The sequence below is a fragment of the Gymnoscopelus braueri genome (assembly GCF_963280865.1).
Source record: "Gymnoscopelus braueri genome assembly, chromosome: 3".
Taxonomy (NCBI): Eukaryota; Metazoa; Chordata; class Actinopteri; order Myctophiformes; family Myctophidae; genus Gymnoscopelus; species Gymnoscopelus braueri.
The window spans coordinates 2,617,336-2,634,835 of NC_137612.1; the positions used below are offsets into that span (position 1 = coordinate 2,617,336).

A 17,500-nucleotide genomic window follows, 5' to 3' on the forward strand; every position below is an offset into this window, starting at 1 on the left:
CAGATGTAAAGCTGGACACCGGAGAAACCCAGCGGAAACAAAGTTGTGCCAACTACTTTGAAAACCAAAAGTCTTGGCTTTGGTTCATTCAAGCTGTTACTTTTTACATTTCCGAACTGTTTCCACCCAGTTTTAGCACCATTCACTGAAAATAGAGAAAATAGATAGTCACCGAACCTATCAGTAGGTTCCCGGTGGAGATCTCTGATCCTCTGACTATGCAAGTCGCAAGACTAATTCATAGCTTATATTAGGGCATTCACAACTAATGATTTTTATTAGTCGACTCATTTGACCAAGTAGTAGTCGACTAGTCGACTAGTCGAAATTAACATTAAAAAATAAAAAATAAATTAAAAAAAATACAAAAAAAGTTTTTTCTTTTTTTTTTTTTTCGTTTTAGGGGGGGCAGTGTTTTAATGCCATACTACTACTATATTACTATTATTATTATCCTCCTGCCCTTATTTTTATGGCGTTTTAAGGGAAGCGCTTCTGGCACAGCAGCACAGCAGCGTCTCCAAGGATCCCCATTGCCCAATAATAGGCTTTTATTGGGCATACTTTTGACCCCCTTTTGATAAAAAATAAAGTCAGGAGGATAATAATAATAGTAAGATGGGACATTACTATGGCATTCAAACAACTATTCGACTAGTACCAACAGAGTCGACTAGTGGTTATACTAGTCGACTAGTTGGTGAAAGCCCTAGCTTATATATTACATTTACTTTTGATTGACTGTACATATATTATCCATATACGCAATGTATAGGCTCACTAGGCTGACAGGCACTGTACAAATTTCAGCCTCACATCCACTGTTTATATTCTGTATACGATGGGTATTCAACAGGGGGTCCGTGACCCCTAGGGGGTCCTCAAAGTAATTGCAGGGGGGGCACCAATAACACACATACAGTAACACACATAACATGAATCCAATATATATCATTAGCAAAGATACATTCTAAAGAAAAAAAAACACAACACAAAAGTGGACTACTAGCACTGGACTGTCAGATGTTATGGACTCGTTCATGAAAGATTTATCAAGAAGAGTGCTTTGCAAACGGGTCTCTTCTCAGACACAACACATGCTGGGAGAGTGGTCTGTCCTTTGCTTTTATTGACATGTAGGAAAGGTAATGCGTAGAAGGAGCACTTTGCAACCCTGTGTTGAAAATTGCTTTTCAACTTTTCAAAGCCATCAGTCGTAAAAAAAAAAAACATACCTCTATACATTTCTCTCACACATGTGTGTTCCTCACAGGAAGAAATCACTCACAGTACCCACTTTCAACTGTGGATGTATTAAAAGCTCTCAACTTAACCTTGCAGTCGGGGGTAATGGTGACGGAGGTATGACGGACCTACCTACCTAGCTGTGGTGATCCTGTCGCTCACATTAAACATAGCGCTATGCCTGCCTCTGCCTGCTGCTTGTGAAAGGCTTTTAGTGCATCTGGATTGATTCAGCTCAAGAAGGGGAAGTATTATGGCACTCTGGTGGCACATGGGGTTAAGTGCCTGTCCACCACCAGTTTGAATCCACCGTGTGGTGCATCCGGTTTGGCTGATTGTCTATACAAACACAATTGGCCATGTTCGGGGGAGGGAGGCTGGACAGGAGCGTGATCTTTGTCGCTGTACATACACTCCTACGGGCTGGGGGCACCTCATTTGAGATGGACAGTACATTCAGTGCTTTCATGAGATGGTTTCAGAGAGTTACAGGGTTCTGTAAATGCATTGCGAAAACAATATAGCAATGCGTTAATATTAAGAAGAAAATGTACTTTTGAATACAAATTATTTATAAAAGCAAGTACTCCAGTGCTGTAACTCAAGTAAAAAAGTACTATTTGACCAGGAGTATCTATAGTTTGATTCAAGTAATGGGGTTGTGTACTTCGTCAACCACTGCCGGCGGTCCAATCACCCACTGACTGTCCACACCTGCCAGTTGCATATGCTGTTGCATCAAATTCCAGTGACAATGTCAGGGTCACAAAATGTGCATATCTGGCAGAAATTGTTTCTGAGCTCAAAAGACAGTTCTATGCAAGAACCCAACACACATACATACCATCAAGCTGTATGACAGAGTGGAAGGCTTTCAAAAAACACATACAAAATGATCCGAAAGTAGAGTGACCGAGGCCTAGATTAATATGCAACACAATTTTACACAATATATAGTAGGGGGTCTCTGCTTCGTCTCTCTATCAGCTAAGGGGTCCTTGGCCTGACGACCCCTGCTGTATACTATCCATTCATGTACGATAGGTTTATGTTCATATTACTGGTCATAGATTGTACATTACTGAATTGCTGAATTCACACCGGGAGCTAAGAACGACACTAAAGCAATACATTGGGGGTGTCTGAGGTTATGAGTGACAGATGTCCCTGTGTGTTGTGGAGTCTCGCTTTGGAACCGCCTGACAGGTAAGCACCGAGGCGAGGCCGTGGGACGGGGGCCGAGGACAGACCAGAGGAAAGACCAGAGGACAGACCAGAGGAAAGACCAGAGGACAGACCAGAGGAAAGACCAGAGGACAGACCAGAGGACAGACCAGAGGACAGACCAGAGGACAGACCAGAGGACAGACCAGAGGAAAGACCAGAGGACAGACCAGAGGACAGACCAGAGGACAGACCAGAGGACAGACCAGAGGACAGACCAGAGGACAGACCAGAGGACAGCGTCACCTACCTCCTCACTCAGCCTCATTTGACAACACCTGCGCTGACCGGCTAGGTGGGGCCACACTACAAACACTCACTCGCTCTCCTCTGTGAATGGACGGGTGCTCAGGCCGTAAGCGAGATTTCCACTATTCCTCACTACATTCTGTTACTGGTGAATCACGTACTGACTGACATGACCTTTCTTTTGCTTTGCAGGCAAACCTAGGATTACAGAAGGAACCATTGACCAACGTGCATGGAATAACCCCCGGATCGGGATGAACTATTATTTGATTATCCTTACCGTTGTTGACATTATTCCCCGCTCCCAACTGTGTATACAATTCTGAAAATAAATGCCACTGTTTTGGCTTTCACGATTCCTGTCTCTGAGTCTTGGTTTGGGTCAGTCGCCACAGTGTCAACAAGGGTGTCTGCTGTCGAGGTGAATAAACAGACTGTATGGAAAGTAGCACATTTTGAAATCAAATATTTAAACTAGCAGCTGTAGATGGGAATAAAAGGGGTCAATATTGGTTGACTACCTATTTATCGGATAAAATGTAAAACAAGCTGAGAATGACCTGCAACGAGTCTGTCTCACATTTTTCTTGGTAAATGTAACTGATTACAGTTACAGTATATTTAATTTGTAACTTAACCACGTAATACCAATACGTGTTCTGTTACGTCCCAACTCTGTAACTTCCTGTCTCTCAGATAGGCGCTGTGTGAGACGCTAAGCCACTGGTCCAGGAGGCACGAACTCTTCCTCAACAGACAACAATTCTCTGACCCACAATGTGATGAAGCCTAAACTACATGTCTGTGAACAGCGTTGGGTGGCGATGCTGACTGCGTATGATTTTGAACACAAGTGAGTCTGGTGGTCCCTAGGATATGGGAGCTGTCAAGTTCTTTCACAGTTCAGCTCCAAACCCAAGACAAGGACACAACTCAGTCTTAAAGTCAATCAACTCCTTTATTTTTTCCAACTCTTATATTTCATTTTTGTTGGTTTCTTTTTGTTGATTGGTCAATCATAGTCAGGTTGTAAACCTTAAAGACAGAAAAAAAACAAGGTTTAACAACATTGCCGTTTTACAACAAAATTAGGGTATTTTTTAAGCAACTCAAAACTTCGGGTTTCAAACAATAAATGTTTCAAACATTAAATTATTTAAAACAATAAATGTCCTAAAACAATTAAAGCCCTTAGGCCAAACAAAGGTGTCTTTAACCAATGAATGCCTTAAACAAGTTATTAAAGTCAATATTTTTAATTAAACATTTTAAATGAAATAACCAGTCTAAATGAATCAACCATTTAAGTCCTTTAAATGGAATAAAGACATCTTAGGAAAAATAGCTGATCCACAAGCTTGTAGATCTGCTCTTTTTCACTTAGCATTTTAAGCCTTATTAACATTCATAAATTCATGAATTCCACATTTTAGTAGTCTTAACTCAAATAAACCATAATTTCATGATTTTTTTACCTTTTTAACTTTGTATTATTCTTTTGTATTTCATACTTTTTTCCAAACACAGAAAGAGGACAATGCTGCAATGTGTTCCTTCAACAATGCTGCAATGTGTTCCTTAAATTAAACTTAAACAGTTAAACTGAACACATTATAAGACACATTTTCAAACACATAAGCAGTATTGCAAAACAAAGTAAATAAAACCAGTTCACCGACCATTGGCGTCTTCGGGCTGAACCTCTTTGGTAGAACTTTGAGTTTTCCTTCTCTCCTCTCTGAAGTGTGTTTGTATAATGACTGACCTCCATTCCTTTTCAGGTGCTTCTGATCAGGTAATGAGCGGCCATTTTGCTGCTGCATTCTGGGAAATGTAGTGTAGAGCAGGGCAGTAGTAGAGCAGGGGTGTAGTTCTGACTATACATGGGCCAGTAGGAAGAGGATTTGCCCTAGGCTCTCACCACTAAGTCAAAGCTCCCTTTCTGAGTCTTGACTTGACACCTCCCACTTGAGCTCCTGGTTACTGAACCCAAGGAGGTCACCTCATCCTTTCCCCTGAGACTGTCACCTTCCTCCATGTTGCTCGTCCACTGGAATCAGGACAACGAGACGCCTGACATCCCTGTGGAGAATTGTGGCAGGAATCTTGGTGGTCTTATTCTCAGCTTTGGTCCTCTTGCTCATGACTTCCTTGTTAACCTGCTTCTTAATCATAACCGGGTAGCTGGGAAATGTCCTGACCTTGACGTCTCGAACAATGCCTTCCTTGTCAGGATTCACACTGATTACTCTGGCCAGCTTGAACTGACTTCTCAAGGCATTTTGATCAGCTAGCCAAACAATGTCCCCAACAGCAACATTCCTCTCTCTTGTGTGCCACTTGCTTCTGACAAACAGGTTGGGACCTGCCAACTGACACCACTTCTTCCAAAACTTGTCCACCTCTGATTGGATGACTCTCAATCTCTTGTAAGGGTAACCTTCGAATTGGAAGTCTCCTGGGTCACCTCTCGAGCAGGCCCGTCCCAACAGGAGAGAGTTTGGTGTGATGTACTCGACACATCCCTCTTGGATTTGTGCCCTTGCGTCTATAGGCCTTTCATTGGCCAGATTGGCTGCCATGTACACAAAGGTCTGAAACTCTCCCCATGTAAAGGCACCATCACCGCCCAGGTTCTGCAGGGCTCTCTTCACTGTCCTAACAGCTGCCTCTGCTGCGCCGTTTCTGTGAGGTGAGTCAGCCGGATGGATCTTCCAGGACCACTTAGTGCCATGCTTGGCAGTCTTCTCCTCCACTCCTGACCTTTCTAGGTGTTCCAGGAACTTGTAGAGGTCCACTAGGGCAGGTTTGGCCCCCACAAAGTTTGTACCTGGGTCCGACCAAACCTTTCTTGGATGCCCTCTCAGTGACGTAAACCTTTGGTAGGCAAGCAGAAATCCTTCTGCAGACAGGTCACTGACAATATCAGCATGGATGGCTCTAGACGCCATGCAGCTGAACACAATTCCCCAGACTTTGAGCTTCACTCTTTTCTTCACCTCGTCTTTGACTTCGCAGGGCCCAAACAGGTCCATGGCGGTGAACTCAAATGGAGCTGCTGGTTCTGCCCGCTCTGGTGGGAGGTCACTCATTATCTGTTGACATTGCTTCGCCCTTGCTTTTCGACATGTCACACAGCCATCTATTACTTTCTTGGCTATCCTTCGACCATTAATCACCCAGGCTTTCCTTCTCATCCTCAAGAGAGTTCCTGCCACTCCTTCATGATTCACATTGTGGGCCTCTCGAGCTAGCAGTGTAGATATCCACGCTTCATACGGAAGAATAGGCACTGCAGCTTTATCTTCACTGAAGGACTGGATCCTGCCTCCACAGACGAGAAGTCCAGACTCTTTGTCTTTGAATACGACTAGTCGGTCGAGGGTTGTTTCAGGGAATGTGACATCTTCCTGAGCTGCTAAACAGAGGTCTCTGAAGGCATCCTTGCGGTCTTTGGCATTAAGCATTTGCGCTCTGGGCTCTTCATTTGAAGGTATTGCCTCCCACTTTGCCTGCTTTGTGGCCTGGCTCTTCAGGTCCAACCATTTGTAAGCAGCTCGCTGGACCCAGGCTATGACTCCAACCAGTCTGGACAAACTGCTGAACTTCTTCACATCCAGAAGGCTTTTGGCAACGGAGCCAGTATGCACTCTTCCATGTAAAGTCTCATCAGATTGCACAGATGTGTCTGAGCGGAGAACAGCGTGACTCAGGTCAGCAACATTTTTGGCCTCAGGCTCTTCAACCTTGGGGTTATCCTGAGGGAAGGCTCCAAGGCCTCTCTTTCCCTGGGCTCTTGTCACCACTGCTGAAAATGCTTTTCTCTGCAGCTTGTTGATGCTGTCCCTGGCATCAGCTACAACATCTTTAGCAGACTTTATCGGCCAGTCTTCGAACGGCAGCCTCAAAAACTTTGGTCCGTTCTGCCAAGTAGTTTCTTCTCCAAGGTCTTCTGGAGTAGCTCCTCTCGTGATGATGTCGGCAATGTTGACATTCCCTGCGATCCACCACCAGTCTTCAACTGGACCAGCCTTTTGGATCTCTCCAACTCTGTTAGCAAAGAATGTCTGGTATCCATAGCTGTCTCGCTGAATGGCTCCCAGTACTGTCTGGCTGTCAACTAGGTGGAACCAGCGATCAATCTTCATCTGGCCATGCCTCTCCACATATTTTCTGAGCCTTGATGCGAATACTGCACCGCAGACTTCAGCCTTGACTGCATCTCCTTTTTGGTCGAGGGGCGTCAGCTTAGCCTTTGATTCCACTAGTCTGACGTCTATACCTTGGTTTGTTTCCCACCTAAGGTACATGATGGCTCCGTAGGACTTGTCACTCCCATCTGAGAAGGTAATAGCCCAAGGTCTTCCCTTCCAACCTGGTGGCGTAAGGCTCCTATGGAACTTGATTTGTCCCAACTGTGCATACTCCTGGAACAGCTTCATGGCCTCCTCCCTGAGGCCTTCAGAGAGCGGCTTGTCCCAGGTGTCTCGGGTCAGGTTTCCATTTCTTGTCTCCTGGAATGCCCTTCTGACAAGGATAGCTCCCTTCTGCTTCACAGGTGTGACCAGACCAATTGGATCATAGAGTCCAGCCACCTGGCTCAGCAGTTCTCTTCTGGTCAGAGGATTGGGTGTTCTTTCTCTCACCTCCTCCATCAAAAGATCCTGGCCTGTTCGCATCTTTCCTCTTCTCTTTGAGAAGTTGATCGAGGTCATCATGTAGAGTTGGTCTTCCTCTACCAGATATCCAATCCCTAAGGCCTTATTGTCTTCGTCCCTCATCTGATTTGGCAGTATCAATGCATTGCCATTTTCAGAGGGCTTCTTTGTTGAGAGGGTTGGTGCTACGCTCTCCTGCCTCCCACTTTGCCCTGACCGGACCCATGGCTTCAGGGAAAATCCACCGGCTATCAGGATTCCCTCAACCTCCTTGGTGATTTCTTCCAGTCGGTTTGGATCATCGTGGGATGTGAGGATGTCATCCACATAGCTGTCCTCTTCTAGGACTCTGCGTGCCTCTACTAGGTGAGAAAACTTAGTGAGTCTTGCAGTTTCTCGCATAGCTAGCTGTGCAATGCACCCAGCTGGTCGGTCACCGATGTTCACTCTTGTGATGGCATATTCTCCTATCTCCTCATCTTGAGTGTCCCTCCAGAGAAATCGGTGCAGATGCATTTCACGCTCCTCCAGCCACACTGAATTATACATCTTCCTGATGTCTCCCAAGGCTGCATGCACTCCTCTTCTAAACCTGAACAGGACAGCTCTGATTGGGTTTAAGACATCTGGCCCCTTCAGCAGCACATCATTCATGCTGACTCCCTTGAACGTTTGGCTACTGTTCCACACAATGCGCACTGGAGTCGTGATGGAGTGGGGATTTGGTGCCACTAGGTGGCTTACGTACCATACGGGTCCTTTCCAGTTCTCTCTCATCTCTTTTGTTAGCTTCTTTGCAGCTCCTCGCTCAACCATCTCATGGATCTGATCTTTGTAGGCGGTGAACCACTGAGGCTCTTTCTTGAGACGTTTTTCTGTTCTTAGAAAGGTGGCCTGGACTCCACTTCTGTTATTGGGAAGGGAAGCAGGGTCAATTATCCAAGGGTACTTCGTGTCCCAGTGTGGTGACTTGCTATGTTCATCCTCCATGACATAGGTGAGGCCCTCTTTTATGATTTCAAGTTCCCTTTCTTCGGATAGAGTCATCTCCTTCCCTCCAGGTTGACAGTTCCCACAGCGACATCCACCACACTTTGGGTCACAGGCTGCTCCGATGCTGTCCCACTTCCACCACTCTAGGAAGTCTCTGTGACTGGCAGCTGTGTACTTGGCCTCAACCATGGCGTCATCTAGGTGAACTGTCTCTATTCTGAAGGGGCCTTTAGCAGGGATCTCCTCATACTTGACAGCAGCTGTTCTCATAGAACGAGCGAAATGAGTCTCTGACTTATGTGCAGCCACATGTATTTCTTCAAAAAGATCAGGGTGTGCTCCGCCCACAGTTTTTCCTAGAGGGCCTTCCCACAAGACAAGGTCCCCCACAGCTCTCACCCTCTGTGGGACAAGTCTTCCTTCTCTGTGACTGATGAGCAACTCAATTTCCTCAGGTCTCTTCAGCTCCTCAAGTGCGACTTCTGGGAAGAATCTTCTCAGCTGCTCAGGTCTGACTACCCGGTGAACTTTTGCGATCTCATTCAGGCCATAGCACACAAGTTCATGAGCCCTCTCCGTTCCCTTGGAGGTTTTGACTCGAATCCTGAGAAGATATCTCCTTGTGGCTACTTTAGTCGTCATGCCACCGACTCCATGCACAACTAGTGTGATCTCTTCACTCCTCAGCTTCAACCTGTCGGCTGCTTGATGGGTTATGTAGTTGGTGTCTGACGCCAGGTCCACCAGGGTTCCAATCTTCTGGCCTGCATTAGCAGTCACTTCCATCAACATCATTAAAACAGGAAGCTCTCGCAGTCCACTTTCCTTTAGAAGACCCATCTGGTCCTTTGTAGAACTTCCCTTGGAGGTCTTGTTGGTGAACGCCTTCCTGCACCTCTCTGCTACCTCCGGGGAGAGTTCGCTCAAGAACCTTTCCTGTTCCTCTGTTAGGTAATTCTTGTACCTGCTGTCTTTCCGTGGCTTCTCATTGTCGCCTCTCTTAGCTTCTCCTCTTGGGTTTGGGCAGAGAAAGAAGTGGTGATCTGAGGAGCCATCCCTTCTGCAGTCTTTGTTCTTGCAAAGGTAATAATCTTTACAGCCGTCATCATTTCTTCTATGGCACCCTAAGCATTTCCTGCATGCACCAATCTTCTTAAGAGCCGTCTCCTTTTCTGACAGCTTCAGTCCTTTGAATTTCTTGCAGAAGAAAATCCTGTCTTTGTGCTTCTCTTCTCCACAGATAATACACCCATCTTCAGTGTCATCTTTCTTTGTGGTTTTGGTGGAGGCATATTTCCTGTTACCTTTCCATTCTGCTTTATCATATCTTTCGGACTTGTCCACTATCCTCAGGTGATCCAGTCTCTCAAAGATATCCTCCTGCTTCTTGAGGAATGTGAGCAACATGTCGAAATGGTTATCTTGAGTGACATTATTGTTGGCATCAACCATGAAGACAAGCCAGTCTCTCTTCACGAATTCAGGAAGCTTGCTCTCAATGGACTTTACCACAAGTGGGTTCTTGAGGGCACCAGTATTTCCAAGATCAGTAAGGTCTGAGAGGGCTTTCTCTACTGTCTGGATTAGGTCTACCACTCTCCTCGGCTGGTTTCCTTTCACAGGTGGGATTTTCTCCAGCTCTTCGATGATTTCCACAGCAATGGTGGACTTATTCCCATACCTGTTTTCCAGCACTCTGAATATGTCTTCAGCTGTGTTGTAGGTCGACAGTCTGAGGTCTTTGGCCATCTTCTCATCCATGCTGTCAAGGAGCTGGATCTTTCTGACCTCTTGTGAACCAGTCGGCTCTCCCTGCCTTTGCAGGCTCTCCCAGTCTTTCTTCCAGCGGTGGAAATCTCTCCTGCAGCCACTAAAGGTAGGCAGTTTAGTTGGCTTCATTTTCACAAGCGGCATAAAATGTCTGGTTGGTTCTGTCTTCACCGTGGGGGCTGCTGGAGCCTGCCTTTCAACCGTCCGTGCTCTGGCAAACTCAGCTTTTCTAGCTTCGAGATCATTGCTGGCCCTTTTCAGGTCCTTGATATTCTTCCTGAAGTCACTGCGTCCTACTGTGGGGATCCATTGCTCCCAGTCTGACAAAGTTTTAGATGCCCCTTTGATTAGTCTCTCGATTAAAAGTAGATAGACTTCAAAGTTTTCACAATTAATGCTTTCCACTGGTATTGTGAATGCATATGCACACGCCTTGTCAGCTTCTCTGAATGCAGCGTCCATCTCATCTAGTCCGTACTTGGTCCAGATGTTGGTTTGGACAAGCCTTTTTACTTCATCCAACCTTTTCTCACAGTCGCTGGTGACCGTCTCAAGGTATTTTTCCTGATCTTCATCAAGTTGTGCCACTTCATCCTCCTTTGCCTTGGCTTCAACCTCTGCTAGTAGCCCAGACCTGAAATCATCATTTGCTTCAATGACCCTCCGTGCATCAGCAGATAGCTTTGCATATTCTTCTCTGAGCTCGAACTCATTTAAACCGTCTGCTTTCCTGCTGAGGTAGTTGGCCTGCCTGGTGAAGCAGCTTTTTGCGACAGTCCTCTCCTTCTTTAACTGATCCATTGTTTTGCCAAGAGCATCCTCCGCCATTTTTGATCAGTGAGAGGTTTCCTTCCTTTTGAAGTGGTTTGTTTCTTTATCCTGGAAGTTGAGTATTGACTTTCACAGGTTTCTTAGTTGTTTCCGCAACACTTTTCATCAGCTCCCTTTGCTAGACTTTCTGAAGCCTTTTATCTTCTTGTCCTGTTGCTGGGCTGCTGGTTTACAACTGTCAAGTTCTTTCACAGTTCAGCTCCAAACCCAAGACAAGGACACAACTCAGTCTTAAAGTCAATCAACTCCTTTATTTTTTCCAACTCTTATATTTCATTTTTGTTGGTTTCTTTTTGTTGATTGGTCAATCATAGTCAGGTTGTAAACCTTAAAGACAGAAAAAAAACAAGGTTTAACAACATTGCCGTTTTACAACAAAATTAGGGTATTTTTTAAGCAACTCAAAACTTCGGGTTTCAAACAATAAATGTTTCAAACATTAAATTATTTAAAACAATAAATGTCCTAAAACAATTAAAGCCCTTAGGCCAAACAAAGGTGTCTTTAACCAATGAATGCCTTAAACAAGTTATTAAAGTCAATATTTTTAATTAAACATTTTAAATGAAATAACCAGTCTAAATGAATCAACCATTTAAGTCCTTTAAATGGAATAAAGACATCTTAGGAAAAATAGCTGATCCACAAGCTTGTAGATCTGCTCTTTTTCACTTAGCATTTTAAGCCTTATTAACATTCATAAATTCATGAATTCCACATTTTAGTAGTCTTAACTCAAATAAACCATAATTTCATGAATTTTTTACCTTTTTAACTTTGTATTATTCTTTTGTATTTCATACTTTTTTCCAAACACAGAAAGAGGACAATGCTGCAATGTGTTCCTTCAACAATGCTGCAATGTGTTCCTTAAATTAAACTTAAACAGTTAAACTGAACACATTATAAGACACATTTTCAAACACATAAGCAGTATTGCAAAACAAAGTAAATAAAACCAGTTCACCGACCATTGGCGTCTTCGGGCTGAACCTCTTTGGTAGAACTTTGAGTTTTCCTTCTCTCCTCTCTGAAGTGTGTTTGTATAATGACTGACCTCCATTCCTTTTCAGGTGCTTCTGATCAGGTAATGAGCGGCCATTTTGCTGCTGCATTCTGGGAAATGTAGTGTAGAGCAGGGCAGTAGTAGAGCAGGGGTGTAGTTCTGACTATACATGGGCCAGTAGGAAGAGGATTTGCCCTAGGCTCTCACCACTAAGTCAAAGCTCCCTTTCTGAGTCTTGACTTGACAGGAGCCGATGGCCTGATGCACTAAGACCTCAGGCCGATTCTACAAAATGTCTTCTAAATCCTAACAGTTTTCTGAAAAACGTATGTTGCTATATCAGTGGTGTGTTCAAACATTTTCATTTCAAGGACCCCCAAAATTATATGTATTTAGCCGCGGACCTGCATCTCAAAAGATTTTGTTCCACGGACCCCCAGAAGCAAAGATTTGAGTTAAAATGTTCGCTATAATAATATATATATTCAAAGATTTGTCACAAAGCTTCACACATTTTTTAAAATAGCAGATCTACAAGCTTGTGACGCGCTATGAGCTTGTATATGTGATATTGTTGAATAGCCAACCAATGTGCTATATATAGCTAAAATCTAAAATGACGCTTTCCCGGTTCTAATGGGTTAACCTACAAGTGGGGGTTGTGCAGATGTTGTATCTGAACAAGAGAGCACACGCACGCACGCACGCACGCACGCACGCACGCACGCACGCACGCACATGCACACGCACACACACACACACACACACACACACACACACACACACACACACACACACACCACTCATACTCATACTCTCAAAGACCTGTGAGTAATAGTAAATAGTAACAAGTAAGACGCGCAAACGCTGGAAGCGAACGCAGCTCGAAAATATTGTGTATTTACGGACTTGTAATCCGTGTTATTTCACTGTGATGGGGAGAGAACATTGACATTGTGTGTGTGTGTGTGTGTGTGTGTGTGTGTGTGTGTGTGTGTGTGTGTGTGTGTGTGTGTGTGTGTGTGTGTGTGTGTGTGTGTGTGTGTGTGTGTGTGTGTGTGTGTGTGTGTTTTGCAGGCTGTTGTGCATTGTAATCAGAGCATTATGAGAGCATGAACACAGACACACAGACAGACACACACACAACCTGAGCAGGGTTACATAGTAAGCTCCACTTGGTCCTTCCACGTTCGCAACAACACAACAGTCTCCAATAGTAACTTGTCTGACTCATTAAATGGTTGTGGGTGAGGAGGACTGTCCCCTCCCTCTGGGTGGGTTGAGGAGGACTGTCCCCTCCCTCTGGGTGGGTTGAGGAGGACTGTCCCCTCCCTCTGGGTGGGTTGAGGAGGACTGTCCCCTCCCTCTGGGTGGGTTGAGGAGGACTGTCCCCTCCCTCTGGGTGGGTTGAGGAGGACTGTCCCCTCCCTCTGGGTGGGTTGAGGAGGACTGTCCCCTCCCTCTGGGTGGGTTGAGGAGGACTGTCTCCTCCCTCTGGGTGGGTTGAGGAGGACTGTCTCCTCCCTCTGGGTGGGTTGAGGAGGACTGTCCCCTCCCTCTGGGTGGGTTGAGGAGGACTGTCCCCTCCCTCTGGGTGGGTTGAGGAGGACTGTCCCCTCCCTCTGGGTGGGTTGAGGAGGACTGTCTCCTCCCTCTGGGTGGGTTGAGGAGGACTGTCCCCTCCCTCTGGGTGGGTTGAGGAGGACTGTCCCCTCCCTCTGGGTGGGTTGAGGAGGACTGTCCCCTCCCTCTGGGTGGGTTGAGGAGGACTGTCCCCTCCCTCTGGGTGGGTTGAGGAGGACTGTCTCCTCCCTCTGGGTGGGTTGAGGAGGACTGTCCCCTCCCTCTGGGTGGGTTGAGGAGGACTGTCCCCTCCCTCTGGGTGGGTTGAGGAGGACTGTCCCCTCCCTCTGGGTGGGTTGAGGAGGACTGTCCCCTCCCTCTGGGTGGGTTGAGGAGGACTGTCTCCTCCCTCTGGGTGGGTTGAGGAGGACTGTCCCCTCCCTCTGGGTGGGTTGAGGAGGACTGTCCCCTCCCTCTGGGTGGGTTGAGGAGGACTGTCCCCTCCCTCTGGGTGGGTTGAGGAGGACTGTCCCCTCCCTCTGGGTGGGTTGAGGAGGACTGTCTCCTCCCTCTGGGTGGGTTGAGGAGGACTGTCCCCTCCCTCTGGGTGGGTTGAGGAGGACTGTCCCCTCCCTCTGGGTGGGTTGAGGAGGACTGTCCCCTCCCTCTGGGTGGGTTGAGGAGGACTGTCCCCTCCCTCTGGGTGGGTTGAGGAGGACTGTCTCCTCCCTCTGGGTGGGTTGAGGAGGACTGTCCCCTCCCTCTGGGTGAGGAGGAGGACTGTCCCCTCCCTCTGGGTGAGGAGGAGGACTGTCCCCTCCCTCTGGGTGAGGAGGAGGACTGTCCCCTCCCTCTGGGTGAGGAGGAGGACTGTCTCCTCCCTCTGGGTGAGGAGGAGGACTGTCCCCTCCCTCTGGGTGAGGAGGAGGACTGTCCCCTCCCTCTCCATGCTGTCATTTACAGGACATTACAGAAGGCATCCTCCTGTAATGTCTCATTTATATCCAAGAGACATCTGTCATATCTTTGACATATCAACTTATTTAAACCACCACACAGCAGCGGCTACTTTCAAAGACCCGGTTAAGGAAATTCAATTATTTGTTTCTTAACCCATTAAGACCTGAGGCCGATTCTTAAAAATGTTTTCTAAATCCTTACAGTTTTTTGAAAAAAAAAATTAAAAAAAGTTTTTCAAGATTTTTCAAAAATAGCAGATCTACAAGATCATAGCGCGGCACTCGGTGCCGCGCTATGAGCTTGTATATCTGCTATTTTTGAATAGCCAAACAAATCTGAAGTGACACAGATGCGTTCCAGGTCTTACATTATAATTCTGGGAACTGACCACTTCAAATGGTTTTTTTCCCCACACCTTTGTCTGAGTTATGATTTTTTTTCGGGCAGGGCTATAATAATCACTTGACTACACAATGGTGTGATATTGTAACCATACTACAATCATAACGGCAATGCTGCCGTTGAACCATACTGTTATCTCTGCTCCTAAAAATACCTTTCTGTATGATGTTCTAATTTATGCTGCGGTGTACGATGGCGTCGCACGTAGAAAATACCAGATCTGAAACCTGGCAATGTTTTTAAACATTCAAACTTAGCTGTTTGGTTAATAACACAATATTTGGTGGTGTGACAAACAGAATATTATTATCGATTATTACTGTTTTTTGTTTGTTTTTGGTGTTGTGCTGGGTCATGGCAAATTGGCTGGTCTAGATCATTCATTATTTTTTAAAACACAATGCTGATTCTCTCAGTAATGTCACCTACCATGTTCAACAGGTCAACTGTTGAACAATGACGTTCAATGACAGACTGTGAGTCATGGTCAGTCCACACGCTTACACGCTCTCACACACACACGCATACACGCACGCACGCACACGCACGCACACGCACACACACACACACACACACACACACACACACACACACACACACACACACACACAGTCCTCTATACTCTGAGAATACACTAATAGTAAGAACACAATAGATCCTAATATTAATTTGTGTGACTCAGTTAAACTGGCAAGATACAATGGGTGTGTGTGGGTGAGGACCTTCTCCTTCCCTCATTACCGGGAAAGAGTGAGTGGCGCAGTGAAACTGTCCCAGAGGCAACATTTACAACAACTTACAAAAGCAACTGAGATAAGAATAGAAGAATAGCCATCGCCCATTCCGGTGGGCTGTAGTCTCCATGACAACGCTCTTTCGACTCCACAGAGCAGAATCAAACAGACAAACAACTGACCCAATAGTTGTGTGACAGCGCTACCAGATTGTTGTGTCGTGTGGTCAGAAGGAGGCGACTGTTCGTAGCTACAGTGGAGTCAGTACTGCTGTACGGGGCTGAGACATGGACCCTCACAGTAGAGTCAGTACTGCTGTACGGGGCTGAGACATGGACCCTCACAGTAGAGTCAGTACTGCTGTACGGGGCTGAGACATGGACCCTCACAGTAGAGTCAGTACTGCTGTACGGGGCTGAGACATGGACCCTCACAGCACAACAGGGAAGGGCCCTGGAAGGAGTCTACACAAGAATGCTACGAATGGCACTATAGGTGTCACGTGGACAGATCACATCAGAAATGTGGTCCTCTAAAGCAGTGGTTCTCAACCAGAACCACTGCTGTCTCTCCTCTGTCTCTCCCTCTCTCTCTCTCTTCTTTCCCCCCGACACGGTCGAGACAGAAGGCCCCCACCCTAGAGCCTAGGGTCTGCCAGACGTTTCTTCCAGTTAAGGGGGAGTTTTTCGTTGCCACTGTCGCATAATTGCTTGCTCAGGATGGGACTGTCGGGTCTCTGCTCTACATGTAAAGTGTCTTGAGACAACTTGTTGTGATTTGACACTTTAATAAAATTGAATTGAATTGAATTGAACCAGTGGTCCGGGGACCACCAGTGGTCCTTGAGGGGGTTCCAGGTGGTCCCCAGCTAAATGATGGACAGTTGGTAAGCAAATGGACCCTCATAGATCTTTAACTCTTGAGAGTGTAAAATGAAACCATTTGGTTTCATTTTACACTCTCAAGAGTTAAATTATTGTTAAACATCTGCATTACTTAATTCAAGAATTGTTATTTTGATCAACGTTTGCCTGTAATCTCTCCTATAGGTACCACATCAATACAGCATGGAAAGTCTTGGATCTGAGAGTCTCATCTGAGAGTCTCATCAAACGGTGGTCCGTGGCTCAAATACAGAATAAATAATGGACCTTGCTATGAAAAGGGTTGAGAACCACTGCTGGGACCTACAGTACCACGGGTCACAGACAAAGTCAGAGAGAGAAGGATGAGGCTGTCAGGGCACCACTGCGTCAGGCACACGGAACTAATGTCAAACAAACTGCCACTGTGGGAGCCAACCCAGGGCAAAGCCAGGAAAGGCAGGAAGCACACCACCTACTGTACCTAGATGCACTGTGGTGTGACAGCTTAGCTAACATCACTGTAGAGCTCAAGACCCTGACGTTAGATAGGAGAGTGTGGAGGGCAGCGATAATCACAATAATCGTGAATACATTTTTATTGATGGTGAAATTGTCCTCCGTCATGCACTAGGATGAATTCGCTTTTGTTGAGCTGCAAATTCAGTACCACTTAAACCCTCTGTACTTGATAGAACGGACCTGTAAAGAGTCACTTGGTACGCTCTTATTTCACTCTACACAAATCAATTCGCCAAAAATAGCAGATCTACAAGCTCACAACGCGAACTTGCAACGCAACACGTTGTGAGCTTGTAGATCTGCTATTTTTGGCGAACGCTCCCAGTAGAATAGGGATGCTGGGGGTTGAAGTGGTCAAACAAAAGTGGCATTTTAAGTTTCAAGCTTATTTTGATTATCGCGATAAATATCGTTAATCGCAATGACTTTTGCCACAGTAATCGTGACATGTAATTTTCATATCGTCCCATCCCTATGTGT

At 45.9% G+C, this 17,500-nt stretch overlaps 1 protein-coding gene across 3 annotated transcripts in view; it reads right to left on the bottom strand.

Annotated features, from left to right (window-relative positions):
• The window catches only part of arhgef3 (Rho guanine nucleotide exchange factor (GEF) 3), a 53,226-nt gene that overhangs the window by 17,705 nt on the left and 18,021 nt on the right, over nt 1-17,500 (bottom strand). The gene's annotated exons all lie outside the window — the stretch shown is intronic.